Consider the following 17520-nt stretch of genomic DNA (forward strand, 5'->3'; position numbering starts at 1 on the left):
ATCATCTTTGTTAGCCATAACTGCAGTAACAGCATTTCCGGTTTTGCTTTTTCTAGGGTTTCTCCGTGCAAGTACACTGAAGCATTGCTCAATATAAAATGGATTTACCTCCATGTTGGTCTGGGCAAAAGCATGTTACAAGCAACTATTCATCACCTTTAAAAGTCAAAAACGACACCCCTACATTTCTAGTCTTCTCTTTAATGACTAACCATTTGTAAAATGCACATAGGAAGAATAGAGGCTGCAGAAGAGATCAAAGTTCAATCTTCTCTGCATACTCCCACTTTTGCCTTAGCGATCACATTTCATAGTCAGCACTTTGTTTTTTCTTCTGAAGTGTACATTGGAAGTCATTAAAATCTTGACATTTGCTGCTCAGTCATTTAACTGCCATGGAATCTGCAGTACTGCCCATTAGGGAATATTATTGCACTGGTAAATAAGATTGTAATGGTACTGTGCCTTGCTTACTTGTAAGTATACTGCTCAGTACTCTTAAAGCTACCTCATGCTGGCAGGACCAGAGGATATGGGAAAAGATCTGAGAGACAGCAGTTTTGGTGTGAAGAGGTCTGGAATGTTCTCCCCTTACTATTTTTCAAGTCATAAATTATTTGTTCTGTGGAGTGCCCTGGAAAAACACGGCTGCCAGCCCCAAAGTCAGGTATGACCCTCTGCCTCCCACTAGCTGTAATGGGAATTACACATGAACATTGAGAGGCCAATAAACCTCTTTAAAGAATTACCTAAACAGATGGCCAAGCAACCTCTTTCTGGAGAAGAGCACTACAGAACAGAGACCAAAGAGACTCCTACCATTGACCAAAATGGTGAACAATGTTTCATGTTAAACACCAGTTCAGCCAGGACAACAGCCTCTTTTGATGCATCACTTCAGACTGCTAAAGAAAGTTATTTTAACTTGGAAACCACAGTACAAAAAGATTTTGTTCACACCTAAATCTAAAAAAAAAAACAAACAAACAAAAAAAAAAAAACAAAAAAAAAAAACACACCCTAGTTCATTTTTGTTAAGCTAAGAGGAATCCAAACCAAACTGATTTTGTGGGTACACAACCATATTAAGATTTTTATTCCCCCCCCAGGGGAAAATTCAAGAATTACAAATCCAATTATTGTGATCATGGGAACAACTGTTCCTCCACTGCCAGGGGAAGGCAGTAATTTGCATGAATGTTTTTGAACTAAAATTCTCCAGCTTTTTATGCTAAATTCAAGCTTATAAACTTTTGTCAATTGCACACGGAAGGCCTGTTTTTCAGAAGTACCCAACACCAACAACTCTAATCAAAGTCAAGTACCTACACAACTCAGGCCTGCAGTGAAATTCAGAGGTGGCATACATGTTGACATACACATGGGTAAGTCCATGTAAGTGGGTGTAATGTAACACATGCTAAGGAAGCCAAGGGGGTGGCCTTCAGCTGCCTCCTGCACCTTCTCACTGCCCTTGTTAGTTGCATTTCTTGTGACACTATCCCCTTGACATGTAATTACACCCAATTTTTTTGAAATGATGCACCACCATTTATATCTGCTCTGAATATGTCCCCTCTCCTAAACGTTTGCAATGAAACCTAGGCATGCTCTACACTGGAATTTCAGCCATATTGGTTTAAGCCCCTACTGTCCTCTAGCACGATTCACACTAGTGCAAGTCATTTCTACACTGAGCGTTTGTGCCAATGGCTGAAAAGCCTTTATCGGGTTTGTCTTTGTTTTTAGTGTTCTAGACAATCATGTTTTCTTAAAATCATCTATGACTTTTAAAAAAGAAATCTTACTCTGACCTTCTGTGGACTCCCCACCAAGAACCGCAAGAACCTTAATCATGTCTAAATAAAGTCTTCCAACGAAATTTCTAAGTAGTCTTACTGGAATTTCACAAAATTGAAAATTACACTCAATATTATACAGAGTCTTCTAGGGAAGTGGTGGAGGCTTATTTGCATGAATCATTTAGAACTGGACAAAGTACTTAAGGATTTACTGTAGGAAACCTTTCTGATCTGGCAGGATAGACTGGATTTATCTAATAAGCCTTTTCTTTCTCGATTTCCTGCATTTCTATGATCAGTATAATGTGCCTTTTTAATCTTTCATAAGAAGACAAGAAAGTCTTTAAGAGTCAAACAAGGTTAATGTAAGAGATTATAGAAATACAATTTAGTAGTCTCCTTGAAATCTCACATCTAAAAGATCAATTATCTTGGCACAATGATAGTCAAGATCTTCAGCACAGGCAGCTGAAAATTCAGTAGTTATCAGATCTCCTCCCCCTATTACCTTGTCAGTAATTTCTTCATGTCAGGAAAACTTTCTTCAGTTTTACCATCTAGAACAGTTCAATAAGGAACTGAAAGTGATTTTCTATTTTCTAAGCTTGTAAAGGTTCTTGTGAGGTGATCTAGCCTCTCAGACTTCCAACAACTAATCAGACTGGAAAGAGAATGTTATGAAGCTTTCTTAGCTGAACACCCTTCTCAAAGTCTCCTACTGTTTCCTCCTTTGAAGAGGAGGCATTGTCAGGACATATGCCATACACAGATCTTAGGGCAGTGGTTTTCAACCAGGGGTACGTGTACCCCTGGAAATATGCAGAGGTTTTCCAGGGGATACAACAACTGATCTAAATATTTGCCTAGTTTTACAACAGATTATATAAAAAGCACTAGCAAAGTCAGTACAAACTAAAATTTCATACAAAGGCTTGTTTATACTGCTCTATGTACTATACAGTGAAATACAAGTACAATATTTATATTTCAATTGATTTTACAATTATACAGTGAAAGTAAGCAATTTTTCAGTAATAGTGTGGCTGTGACTTGTCTTTATGTTTGATTTTGTTAGCAAGATGTTTTAAAGTGAGGTGAAATTTGGGGTAGGCAAGAGAAAGGGGGTACAGTAGTCTGAAAAGGTGGAGATCCACTGTCTTAGGACAGAACCCAGTAGGCTAGCCAATCTACGAGTTGAAGGATTTATGTGAAAGCTCACCATTTATAACGCAGTAGTACCTAAAGGCTGGTTCAACCCCATTGTATTAGATACTGTACAAACAAAGCTACTTTAAAATTCTTAGTGTCTTCCTCACCAGCCATGCTCCTTCCTAATTGCAGAACTTTGATCTCAAACAAATACAATTTTTACTCCAAAAACAAAAGCCTTATTCGTTTACATTTTTGCAAGATCAGAAGGGAAGATGACTTGACAACTCAGAGCACTGGGAACAGGGTACATGTCCTTCACCTCAAGATCATTGCTTCAGATACAGCAAAGGGGCCAAATCTTGCATACTCTTATGCATGTGAGTAGTTCTATTAAACTCAATGTGATTATTCATATAAGCAAAGTGACTCATGCATAAGTATTAGCTAGGCTTGCAGTGGCTGAAAACCATTATTCTATGGCTGTTTGGTGATTTACATGTAATGAGCTGGTGATCTCAGTCAGCTCTTAAAGGACAGCTGTTGCTACCACAAAAGAGACCATCACAATGGACACTAATTTGCATCCTTATTGGCAGTCTCAGCAGAGAAACCTAACTACTGAACAGTCATGGTGAATGGAGGATACTTTCACCCTTAGAACTGGTTCCTCCAGCGCACGGAAGAGCCAGGAGGGTTGGGTAGTTTTCACTGCTGCTGTCCAGCGTGTATGTATATTGTGGAAAGATTTTGTGGACCTCATGTCCCCAAAGCTGTCAAACAGACCAAGTTCAAAACTGGAATATTTTTAAAATGTAGTCTAGAAAAGACAAAGTTTCCTTTCCTAAGAGTTCTCTCCCTCTCCCCTTCTTAAACATTTCCATGATTGAGATGAAGATGTAGTCTTTTGCTGTGACAGGAAGAGAGTGATATTTTCGTATGCAATGTTGTTGTAGCTGTATTGGTCCCAGGATACTACAGAGACAAGGTAGCTTTTATTAGACCAACTTCTCTTGGGGGGGGGGGGGGGGAGAGAGAGAGAACTTCTGTTGGTGTTCAGAAGTTAGTCTGATAAAAATCTTACCTTACCCACTTTGTCCCCATAGATTATTGGTTATACTTAGGCTAAGGGACAGGGGAAGAGGTTATTTCCACATCTTTTCTGTTAATTAGACAATGCATGCACTTAGGAATACTTCAAACCACATAAGGACCAACTCACTTGTATCAAACCATATGTTGTGGGAGCAAGCAATATATATGCAAGAAGCAAACACCAATGGAAACCTGCAACATCTTCACTGACTACGTTTATACTGAGAGCAGAATTTGGCTGTAATGTAAGTGATACAACAAATGCTTTCATACTTTGAAGGGGAGCTGGCTGAAGTCGGCCAAATTTGACAAAGCTTTTTTTTTGAAAACTCAGGTTTGTTGGGGGAAAAGCACAACCAAGTACTGAGGTTTTTCTACCAGTTGTACTTTGATGTCCAGTTCTCAGCCACATGATTATCTCAGTATTTTCTGATCAAATGGGACCACATATACATTAGTCTTTCCTGTGTCTGCTATTATAAGTCTATAGATCCTGCCTGGGATTTTTTGGTTTATTCTGACACCAGAGAGAGAACTGATTGGTGCACAGCATTTTGAGGAGTTAGTTAATGAAGTCTACTGAACTCCCAACTCAAAACTCAGCTTTCCGAAATGCAAATTAAACCGGCAGCATCTTAATGGTTAACGTGCGGGGAAAAAATGGCGAGTTCAATGAGCCCAAGCAGAGATTCATTAAATACTCTGCTGTGAGCTAAAAATACTAGAATAAAAGTCTCTTTGTAGTAAATTACCATCATTTTCTAAACACAGAGCTAGCATTATGGGCTGTTAGCAACCGTAGTTCATGCCAGACTAGGCTTTTCTAAAATGCTGCGATTAAAAAACCACCACACACAATATATTCATTGACAGAGGTTTCTTTAAAAAAATAAAATAAAAATATGCTGATTCAGAAGCAAAAGCAAATTTTAACGGATGTCACTCAGCATTGCAATATTTTCCTCTTCACGTTCTACCTACAAGCTCTAAATCTTTATTTCTACCCACTAAAAAGAAAAAAGCGCCACAGACCTTGCAATTGACAAGCACCATAAATTCTGTATAATGTTAATTCTGTATCTGGAAACCATGCAGCCCTTACATATTCCATTCCTTTCATTCACTTAGAACAGGACAACAGGCCAGTCAATCCGTTTGGATATCCTGGTTCATTTACAAGCAGCAAACCCAGTTAAATTGAAACTGAACTGGTGAATTATACACTTACCAGTCTGATTCTGTTCTGTCACAATGGTGACAATTACACAGAAATCAATAAAAGAACAGGAGTACTTGTGGCACCTTAGAGACTAACAAATTTATTAGAGCATAAGCTTTCGTGGACTACAGTAGTCCACGAAAGCTTATGCTCTAATAAATTTGTTAGTCTTTAAGGTGCCACAAGTACTCCTGTTCTTTTTGCGGATACACAGACTAACACGGCTGCTACTCTGAAACAGAAATCAATGGAGTTTCACTAGTATAAAATAAATGAGACTGCAATCTTGCTCAAGTTAATACATTACTTTTTAGTAAACCAAATTACTCAGTCCCAAAATACAAAGGGTCTTCTAATACAAAGGAAATTCTATGTTCAGTGATGTGGTTGCATGACTAAAAAACCCCACAATCAGGCCCCAATTTTGCCAACAAAACACTTACACACGTGCTTAACTTTAAATTCATGGAAAGTCCCACTGACTAACATGACTACTCGTGTGCACAAAGTTTGTAGGATTGGGACTCCACATTTCCCCAGTAATTCTTATGAAGGAATCCAATATAGTGTTTTCCCTCATGTCCTCACCCCAATCACTGAAGCAGCAGTCCTGTTTTCTGGATTTAAAAACGACTGGCTATTTCTCTCTTGCCCAAGTACCTGGATTAAGATTCCAGGTGTGTTTTTTCCCCATGCTACCACGGGCCTTTTTTCAGCAGAAGGACATTTTTAATGTGAAATCTAGGAGGAAGAGAGGCAGAGAAAGTAGTAAGCCGGCCTAGTGAAATGAAAAATGTAATTCCCTGCAGACTACCTGCCTTCCTGATAGACTGATGGGCTTTTCCTGTCAATTTGCTGGATCCAATGAGTGGGTTGGAGAGGAGGGAGGGTGCATGTGGTATAACTTCCTATTACACACACACACACACACACACACACACACGAAAGGACTGGATCATGCCACTGAGATTGTCAGCATACATTTATTGTAGAAGGCACACCACCATCTAGGATACCATGCATTCATTAAAAAAAAAAAAAAATTCCAGTTTTTGACAGACTTATCTTTTCACTTGATGCTTTGCTTCATGAAGATGATAGTTTGTTTTAGATCACGAATCCGATTGTGAAAGTCAATAACGTTACTGCTGATCTACACTGGTGTAAGTGACAGAAGAATCAGGCCCCTAAACTACAAAGCTTTTTGAGGCAGAAACAATGTCTGTAAAGCACAATGTCCATCGGGGATGGTATAAAAGCGATAGCGTATATTAAGCTTCAATACATTATATTTTTTCCCCACTCATTTTTTTTCCAGAAAACTTATTAAACTGACATCACCATTGTCTTTACTTAAGTAATTATGGGGCTCAAAAAGTACATAAATATTGTCCTCTGGTGTATGCATTTATTAGGCCTATAGTTTATTTTCAATGCTTCTCTTTTCCTCCAAATGAAAAAAAACTCATTCCCATATACACGCTGAATTTTAGTTTCTGTGAGTTTTATATTGCATTTGGCTTTAAAGTTATATTCTGCTTTACACTTGAGGCTGATACTGTCCTTAACTCACATCCCTTTGTATTGGGTAGTTAGGGAGTAAAGATGGGTGTGTGTGAAAGTAGAATGAATTATATTGTAAAAGTAGAATGGACTAAAGAAATGCTGTATGTTCCTTTAAGCAGGAATGAGGTATGTTGAGATAAAGTTGACAGGAATAGAAACATTAAGGTATTGAACAATGGGTCCACTTAAGATGATGGTGGGACAGGAGATCGGTAAGAGTTAATAAGGAAATAAGATGTGTGTGTCTAGCTCCAGGTAAACTTATCAGTTCTGCTCCCTTTGTCATCTTGTTATGTTCACGCCCTTTTTATCTGTATAAATAAGGTAGTTTGGGCCTTGCATGGCACTCACATTATCTGGGTGAGTTAGCAGAGCGCTTTTGCTAATAAAACAGAGTGGTCTGACAAATTGTGAGTCCTGAGTCTGACTTTGACAGGTGTTACGTGTGAAGTGACATCACTGGTAGCATGATTTTACTGTTCTAAAGGAAGAATATTTCATTCTTCTCTCTGTGAAAATGTTGATTTTCTTTTTAAATACCTAAAATAGCTCCGAAGTTCAGTGTACACCTTTTAAAGTCAATGATAGGGGATTAACTATTTGAAGGAAAAAGACTCTCAAAGTCTGTGCTACATATTCCCTTCCCCTTGAGGCCCTAAAAAAGCTTAATCATCCATTGTACACACAGGAGAGATTTCAGTTTTATTTTCAAACATTTTAATATTAGTAACCTAAAAAAACCCCACAAGGCCAAACTTAGGCAGCGTGTAGTCCTTCCTACACAGGCCACCAAACATAACATAATATTAAGCAAGATCTGTCAGTTTCTGTGCCCTGAGACTCTTTACTACAATCTCATTTATTAGAGTAGCAAACCTAAAATCTCTTTGGTAAAATAGATTAGTAGATAGTTAGCCTTGAAACTATGGTACAAAAGGTCAAACCACAAACAAAGGCTCCAAACCTCCAAATACAAAGACAAGTAACTTTACACATAAGAGTAAACTTATTATGTTGGTCTTGATCAGAACATCTGACTTTCTCCAGTTTAAACGTTAATTTCCATAGAGTTGACAAATCTGTGCTGTAGCCCCACAATTTGTTCTATTTGTATAAATGCAAATCAGTGTCTTTGGGTACATCTACACTGCACTAAGAGACCCACCGCCTGAGTTAGAGGACTTGGACTCGTGGGACTCAGGCTGCAGGGTTAAAAATTGCTGTGTAGACATTAGGGCTCTGAGACCCTTCCCCATTGGGGCTGCAGGCTGTTTTATTGCAGTGCAGATATTCCCTTTGAGGCTTCAGGAACCACAGCATAAAGAACAAAACATCTTTGTCTGATGAACAAGACAAACATTTTAGCAGATGTGAATTACAAACTAGTTAAAAAAAAATTCTGCACCTTGCTTATGAGATGTACAAGTCAAAAATAGGATTTCTCTTCAAAAGATGGTTAAGCATACTGGGCCAGATTCTGTTCAGTCATATCAGCATTACTCTGCATTTACACTGAGATCAGAATCTGATCAACTATGTGAACACTACACTCAGGAGGGAAAAAAAAAGTTACATAATACTCCCTGCAATATTTAAAAAAAAAAAAAATCCAGCATATTTTTCTGTTATGAAAAGTAACAGCTGATCCTCCTCTGAGGAAACCACGATGTCCTCCCACAGATAAGTGATGTAATTCAGAGACACTGTGTGGGAAGCTGAGAACATCTTTTAGCACAAGATGGCTATTTTAAAGCTGCAACTTTGATATTACCATCTAACCTCATTAATTAGGAAAAGTCTTAGCCACTCGCAAGGTGGAACATTCACATGCAATTTACCCCTCCTTTCCTATGCCCATTAAATAAGACCATGTCTACCCCATCACTTTTGTTGGTATAACTTTTTTCAAACCCCTGAGTGACACAAGCAGCCCCCTGTGCAACATAAGTTACACTGACAACACTTGTCCACACTGGCGCTTCTATGTCAGCGGGAGAGCTGTGCCGCTGTAAGGTTGCTAGTGTAGACATGGTCTAAGTCCAGCGATAAAATAATGACAAACCACATAACCTTTGCACAAAGCCCACAAGTTGGCTATGGAGCTTTTTCTGCAACCAAATACTGCAAACCTTATTCAGTTGGACTACTCACAAGAATAAAAATTACTCATGAATGACTTGTGAAGGTAAAGAGCATGGGATCAGGTTTTCAACTTGCAGCTTTATGCATCAGCCCTTGGTTGCACTTGTAATGTAATCTAGTTCATACAATTTCAAAAAGGGAAGATCTCTCCTTTGCACCAGATACCCAACAGACTTAATTTAACTTGTGAAAGTGCTACATAAATATACGATCCCATATGAATGTTTTAAATAAAAAAAAACATATCAGGTGGCATGCTTATGAAGACATTAACATATCCTTACCCTAGGGAGAAAGCTATCAGCTAAAAAGTAGAGCTTTTCCATTTGCACAAACTGACAGTTAGGGACTGGTTCTCCAAGAGGTAGAGACCAGGAAGAGCTCCATACTATGCAAGATAGTGCCTTTTATAGCCATCTTTGAGTCCTCTGCGTTGAGGCAAGAGAAAAGCACCCAAGAAATTAAAGTAGATCACCTGAAAAAATTCTTCAGTTTGTGTGTCATTGACAGAAGCTTCTCTTCTAGTACACAAGAGTTTTGGCCATGTTTATTAAAAGGCTTGCCAAAAATATAGATGTATACATTTTTATTTTTTAAGGACCATTTATCAAAGTATTTACATATTGGATGAAGATTCCAGTGCTTTTGTGACTGAGCACGTTGGGGGAAGGGGTATCTACCCTATAATGCACCGTTAGCTAAAATAGATGGAAATAGACAGACACTTCCCCACTACAAAACCACCTCTGAAAGCTTGTTCTGCAGATTTGGACCAGAAAGCTTTGATTTTTGACAAGCTTTCTGACAACTAATACCATGGCAACATATAAGATTGTTTAGACAACACATGTTCTAATAGCAATAAGACATATTCAGAGCACCTTTAATACAAATTTAAACTGTTGGTTAGACCAATACACAGGGTAAAGAAGCTAAATATTCAGACTTTGGTAAGACTGCAGTTAGTAGTCATTTGATTAGACACACCGACTGCTTCAATCACATCTCATCCTTAAGTTGTAGATCAAGATGCCCCAAAATCATCTTAAGCTATTTTCAAAAACACAAGACACAGTGTATAACCTCCACTTTGAAAGCCTCTCCTTATTTTGGGTGGGAGAGGAGCCCACAAACACCACACAGCCTATTATCTCAGATTCCCTCACATCAATTCGAACAAAAAACATTAGCTAAAATGCTTTGAATTATTCTCCAGCTACTCACAGAAGGAAACTCACTTATTTGTTTAAAAAAAAAAAAAAAAAACCAACACATGCCTACTAAGTCCAACAAGACAGAGAAACATGATATTAAAACAAATCATCCAAGCATTTACCAGTACCTCTTTATTCTTCCTCTATTTCCACAAAGTATGCAAGGGGGTGAAAAAAGCCAGTCTTTTTAAAATAAAGATGAAATCCACAGAGTTCAAGAGTATCCTTCAAACCACAGCAACTCATAGGCTCTGACTGCCTCTCCTGTGTGTTCGTTTACTTAAGCACTCGGTAATGCCTGCTGACTGAAACGGGGGCTGGCTCAGAGTTACGCAATCTAGGAAAACACTTCACTGCCAATACACCATTGGCTGAAATCAGAGCTCACATCTCCCTTACCCCTCTACAAATTAATTGGTGGCCCCAAAAGGAAGAAAAGGAAGTAGAAGGTGTAGAATATAGTTTTTAAACACAAGCCTGATCCCTAGCAATTCTTCTGGATTTGCGCCTCAGAGACTGTTCTATTTCTTGTCAGTCTTACATAACTGTATCGATACAGCCTATACTGGGGGGGGGGGGGGGGGGTGTTAAATTAGCACTTATTAACCAAATTAGCTTTCCTCACCTCCCACATCAAAAACAATTCCCTAATATAGTCCCTACAAAGACAGCAACAATGGAAACTCCTCAAGGTACATCTACACCAGAATCACTGCAGCTGTGCCACTGTGGTTTAGATGCTACAGCTACGGAAGGAGTTAGGTGGTAGCTAGGTCAACGGAAGAAGTCTTTCGTCTATCTAGCGGTGTCTACTCTGGGCTTAGGCCGTCTTAATTACATCACACAGGGCCTGAAACTTTTCATAGCCCTGAGTAATGTAGTTAAGTTGACCTAATTGTGCAGTGTAGACCAGCCTGTAGGCATTGCCAATCCTGTTTTAAACTAGATACATTTGGACCTTTACCTGCTCTAAAGGCACCTATAGATGCCACTTGTGTCTATCCACTTTCAGACACAAGACACTGCTAGCCAGCTGCTTCTTAAGGGCTCACTCCCATAGCATATCAGGTTCTGATCTCATCTCTTAGGGCTTGTCTACACCACGCAGATTTTAGCAACAAGGCTGTGTTGCTTGTGTAAAGTTAGCGTGTGTAAACGCTCTGTCGGCACTTTTGCCAACAAAATACTTCCAGCCTGGTGAGCAGCGTTAGCTTTGTCGGCAGAAGAGCGCTCCTGATGACAAAGCCGCGTTCACACTGCCACTTGTGTCGGCAAAACTATTGTCTTTCGCGGGGTGGGGGGGAGAGAGCTTTTTTAAGTACCCGTGAAGCAACTTCTGTTGAATTAATGGACTTGATTCATTGTCTTACATCTCAAGTGATTATTAACACCTGAGCAAAGTAAGTGTAAGACACTGCCAACCAAATCAGAATGGTAGCCTCTACCATTCAACACTCACTTGGTTGTCGCTTTGCCCATGTGTAAATGGCTAGACATGATGCAAAGTTGGGGGGAGATTCAGACCCAATGAGTTAGACCAGATTTGCACTAGGGTAATAGAGATCAGACTTTGGCCCAACTTCTCTTATCTGTTTGGGAACACAGTCCAACTTTCTTCCCTGATGAAATAAATATGATCTTTCATTGATTGTTATAAATCCGTCTACCTCTGGCAGGAGGAGACATGGGGGAAAAAATCCAATTCCATTTTCAATGGATCTCATAGGTTCATCATTATCCTCAGAAGTTTTATACAATGTTTGTGTGTGATTTAGTTAAAAAACCAAAATAGCATCAGGACTGCCTCTAGTGTGGATGCTGCTATATGGTACAAAGGTACCTTATAATGGTACAGCTTAAACACACCTTTAAACTGATGTAATTTCAGGTACATTAAGGAGTTGTACAGCTTTAACGTACCAGTTTCAAACTGATATAGTTAAAGCAGTACAAAACCTGTGTTTAGACCAGCCCTTTGATTAATTTGGCACTCGTGAAAGCAAGGCCATTGGCAGCACTAGTTGGAGCCAAGCATAGTGCAATTCTGTTGTGCAACTCCACCCCCCAGATAATACCAGCCCTCACTTTTCACACTCCTGTCCTGTTTGTATTCTGAACCTTTCCCTGAGCAGAGATGCTGCTAGCTGGGCCAGGATCTGTGAATTGTTTGCAATGTGGACAATGGAGAATCTCCCCACAAGATCTCTGCCATTTCTGTGGAGTGGATCCTAACTGCAGAGAAAGGTTCTTACCTGGACACTGAATAGCTCTCCCAGATATATACACCCTTGCTGTTTTGACACCATTGCTTTGCCACCTGGCTCAGGCTGAATTCCCCCCCGTCCCCCCATTTGCTTTTGTGGTTTGTGTGACCAATTCAGAATAGGAGCTTTCATTTTATGAGTAGCAAGTTTCTAGCCATCATGGTCGTAAGAAAACCTTGAATATCTGAACCAAGAGTAAACCAATACAGTTATCTCCCCTTGTGTGCAGACAGCAGGAAAACAATAGTTCCAAAAGGTATGAACTCTACTTATCCCACCATTAATCTCATTGAGCTATTAACTCTAAAACCCAATGATAAACTGTTTCACTGCTGAGCATATTAGCAGATGGATGGACAAGGAGTGGAACAAAGCCCATGGGGCAGGAATTGGGAGTTGCTGCAGAGAAGGAAATGGAGAAGGAAGGGGGAAAAAAAAAAGACTGAGAGGAATGAGAATGGAGAAGGAAATGAAAGAAAGGGCAGAATTTGCACTGGCCCTGAAGGAGAACACATTCACATGGAGCGATACTGACAGCGACAATAAGGTACAGAAATAACCATAATGACTAAAGTTTAGGATGGGATTTTCTACAGCTCTGCACACTTACCCAGTATGCACTGAAGTCAATGGTAAAACTCCCATTGAAGCCAATGATTGTAATCTTGCAGAGTTAGGCCAATGCTTAGTCAGAACTTCTGAAAGTCCCACCTTTAATTGCTACATAAAAGTCCTGCTCCACCCTTGCTCTTTGTGAACTCCTCCCAGTGACACCAGTGGAAGTGCCTCTATACATCAAAGCTAGTGTTTCATCCTAAGTTATACCCCACCCACAGACAATAGCTAAAAATGGAGTATGGCCCTCTCCACTGAATGCGTTTGATACTTCTGTCTTGGAAACATCCATGGCTGTTTTGGCACCCTAGAAAAGCTCAGATGGCCTGACTGCTCATGGGGTAGGCACCCTGGAGATTCCCCTTACCAAAACACTACAGTGAGAGAGAGAGAGAGAGAGAAAGTGTATTTCCAGTAGGAGCCAGATATCCCCACTACTCAGTTCATACATTAGTATCTAAAGTGGGAGATTATCAGTTCACAACATGAACCACTCGCCAACCACATACCCTCCTCCAATTCACTCTCCTTTTGTGAGATGGCTACAAACATACATCTCCCCCCAGTATGTAAACCAAAGAACTGCTCTCCTCAATCCCACCTTCGGCAATAGGCAACATTTCTCCATTAATCTTCTACATACAATCCAAAACACCATCCACCCTTTCTCTACAGACTATCAGCATACTTACTCATTTGCCCTCCACATGCAAGTGCAGGACCTATTTATCCATATAAACTCTAGATATATACCATGATCTTGACCGCACATTGCAGGCCACAGAGTGCCCAGCTCTCTACAGAAGGCAATTAAGTTTCTATTGCTACTAGCTATCCATATGTAGGATGTAACCTACATAACTGCATCCGAAGAAGTGAGGTTTTTACTCACTAAAGCTTATGCCCAAATAAATCTGTTAGTCTTTAAGGTGCCACCAGACTCCTTGTTACCTACATAACTGGGTCACAGTGTGGAGAGGTCTGAATGCAGAGCTAAAATTGTTGTCCACGTTTCTTCGAATATTTACATATTTAATATTCTACCATTCATATATTTTCTAAGATTGTTCTAACACTGTGTGCATGTACACACATAGAAGTATGCCTCCAGAGAGCAATAAAAATGGACTTCTTTACAGAGGTGGCATTCTGATAATCAAAGTATTTCTCTCTCAAGGCAGGACATTACTTAACAAGGATGGTCTCTAGTACAGCATCCACTGTGCCTATATAATGCGCAATTATTTAACTAGTGAAGACTAAATTGCATATTGAAGTTACCAAGTTAACAGACCACCATTCCATGGCAACCCATTGACTCGAACAGATTACAAACAGCACCCGTACCTAGGTTTTAAATGTTTCCCTCAATTATTTATCTTCTCCCTTTCTATTAAGGGTTAGAGAAGAACTGCTGTGCCTCTGATTCTGTAATCTCCTCATCTGTCCTTTACCTCTATTGCCTTATGGGCAACTCACTTATGTACCACATGTATAGAAAAATGATACTATTTCCCACCCTTCTAATCTGATTTGGATCAGAAGTTTGCTACCTATAGGAATATATAGACCACTGAATTCTAGAGGATGCAGCAACCACTTGTTCACCAATACACAATGTCTAGTCATATCCAAATACAAGAAAAAAATATAAAGAAGTTACCAAACAGTAGCAAGAAAATCTTAATAGAAGATTCTAATCCCTAAATTATATTATACACTCAGGACAAAAATCCAGTCTTTTTTTCAGATGCAAATTGAGATTCAGTAATGTAGAGTTGGTTCCACTCCCCTAATGCTTTAGTGCAGCCAAGCTTGAAAATATTCAAAAATTTGAATTGTTTAAGCATTTCTGCAGTAACAGCCACTTAGAATGAAAAATGAGCCCAAAAAATACTGCTTGCATAGGGTGCAAATCTTCTAGCATCTAACAGCTATGAGAACAGAATCTAGTTCTGAAAACTGAATAAGAATTTCTCTTTTTTAACCAGTTACATACAACTTTTTGTGCACTTTTACAACTGAATTTAGGGTTTCAAGTGGGAATTGACAATCCATGTCTTTCTTATACTGTGAACTTTTACTCAGGGATGCCAAGCGAAGTGACCAGCTTCTCAAATAACACACACAGCGCCCCGATTATGCCAGGCCATATCCCAGCTAGGATCTCATGCATCCAACAATTCATCCTCCTAGAAATTCATCCCGCTGGCCACCAGTGGTGCAGTAATGTTTGCCAAGTAGACAGCTGATTCTCTTGCTGCTCCCCCTGTTCACTTGCAGCCAGAACTCAAGAGGTAGCAACCAAGTGAAGAGACAGCACTGGCCCCACTCAGGATCCCCCTTCACCGATATACAGATCAGACACCAGTCCTCCATCTCCAATTACAGTCAATGATAGGAAAAAAAAAAATAATGGTTACCTTCCACATGCAATTCAAGCCACCAAACCACTAAGGCACAAATCTAGACTTATCCCAGAAGTGTATGGGACAGCTGATAACACCCAACATTCCATGGCCAGATACTCCAGGTTCCCCACCGACCATCTACGGAGACCAGGTCCCTGCATTTGTGTAGTTGGTAGGAAGGCCTCTCCAGATGCTTTCCTGTTTTCAAAGGTTTGTTTACCCTTTACTGACTGAAGAGTACTCATTTCATTTAGAGTGAAATAATGCAATCATCAAAAGTGAGTATTTTTTGTTCCAACAAAATGACTTTTTTAAAAAAATAATCATGTTCTCATAATCCACTAATCCCATTGCTGTTCCTTCACTTGTCTTCATGGATGTGTGGGTGGGAAGAGCAAGTCAGAAAATGCTTACTACAGAATGGAGGGACATTTTAGGCAACAGTACACTACGATGTTGAGGTCCACTGTATTAGAGAACTCTTTTCCTAATGAGCCCAAATGAGGGCCAAATTCTGCTCCCATTACCAATGTAAGTATAAAGCATTACACTGCATAAATCCAAAATGAGAACAGAATTTAACATCAGGATTTCTCTCTTTGAAAATAATGTAAGTCCCTACTCAGTCCATTGAACTCACTGGGAGTTTCGCCTTAGTGAAGATTTCAAGATTTGACCTAGACACCAGTAAATTTTAAGAACTCTGAGCTTGAAATCAGTCCTTTTCATGAGAATAGCTGATCATGTTGCAAATGTAGTCCCAGTGAAGAACCCAACGCAAACAGGTTTGTCCAAATGCTTCCTCCACCTCACCTTGCCCTCAGAATAAAAAAAATGTGTTGCAGTGGTCAAATAAATACCTTTTTCAAACATCTGATACATGACACTTCACACCACCATAGGTTACAAATTATGTTACTCATAGAAAGTTTTCAGGTGTGGCCCTAGTGAATAGTTAAACTTGGAAGGATTTGATTTTTAATTGGTAAATATTGGTCAACATCAATTTCACCATATACACAAACTGCAAAAATATTTCCATCTATAATAATAATCAATATACACAGATAGAAAAATACTGCTTGAGAACTGAGTTTGATTTAAGGATATTTACTTAGTATAGTTTGACATGTGATGTTGACATTTTGTATTAGCGGTTATAAAGCTTTAACTTTTTGAATTTTAGTGTCTACTGTCTTTAAAAAGAATTGTAGTCTGACACCCCCCGACCACCACAATTTTGCACAACTGTGAAAGTTTACATAGATAAAAATAGAAAAAATGCTTAAAAATAAAAATCCATATTATCCATCAAAATTATAAAAAATAAAAATCAAATTCTTATCTTATTCTGCCACGCCTAAGGATAGTTCACTAGATTATTGGTCCACTGAGACATGATTTAAGTCACAAGGTGGCTAAATTTGACAGCCCTGATGGCTATCCACTTGTATCACAAAAAGTTACCTCAAAGCCTTAACTCAAGAGAGGCCAAGGCATATTACAGGTTAGGACTGCCGTTTATCAGCAGAGATGTGTGGTGAAGTTTGTGACGAACCTGCCAACACTAAATCTGGCCCAGTGATGTTAAAATATTGGTAGCACAAGGCATTGCTGCCACGATTTCCCTCTTTGCTGGTGATAGAACTCAGTGTCCTAGGGAGACTTTTGCTGGGAGACGGGGGTTGCCAATGACTGGGAAATCTATACATTCCCCTCACACATTTAAAGAAAAAAAAATGCTCTCATAACCAAGGACCAGGCAACACTACTAGGCAAACATTAAGGTGCTTTGACGGACATGATTACACTATGCTTCTGAAAACTGCACTAAGTATAAATTGATAGAACAGCAGGGTTTCCAAGTTGTATACTTGGAAAGGCTGGGGAGTAGATCTTGTAGGGTAGTTTGGGGGAGGTTTCTCCTCCTAGGAATTAATTCATTTAAAAAAAAAAAAAAAAAGTCAGCCATTTATTGCAATCTGATCCACTCCAAGGACAAGAAACAGGCTCTTGAGGAATAAATTTTGATAAACCACCTCT

The 17520-nt window shown here is 39.4% G+C and overlaps 1 protein-coding gene across 2 annotated transcripts in view; it reads right to left on the reverse strand.

Moving 5' to 3' along the window:
• PELI1 (pellino E3 ubiquitin protein ligase 1) overlaps positions 1-17520 on the reverse strand; it is a 62208-nt gene that overhangs the window by 19630 nt on the left and 25058 nt on the right. The window contains exon 1 of one of the 2 annotated variants that reach the window (XM_054023828.1): positions 10316-10414. The exons of the other annotated variant lie outside the window; for it this stretch is intronic. The gene's annotated coding sequence lies outside the window, so the exon portion shown is untranslated. Of the gene's footprint in view, positions 1-10315; positions 10415-17520 lie in introns of those variants that run through there. 2 annotated transcript variants of the gene reach the window in all.

Source organism: Malaclemys terrapin, chromosome 3 (genome assembly GCF_027887155.1).
Source record: "Malaclemys terrapin pileata isolate rMalTer1 chromosome 3, rMalTer1.hap1, whole genome shotgun sequence".
Classification (NCBI taxonomy): domain Eukaryota; kingdom Metazoa; phylum Chordata; order Testudines; family Emydidae; genus Malaclemys; species Malaclemys terrapin.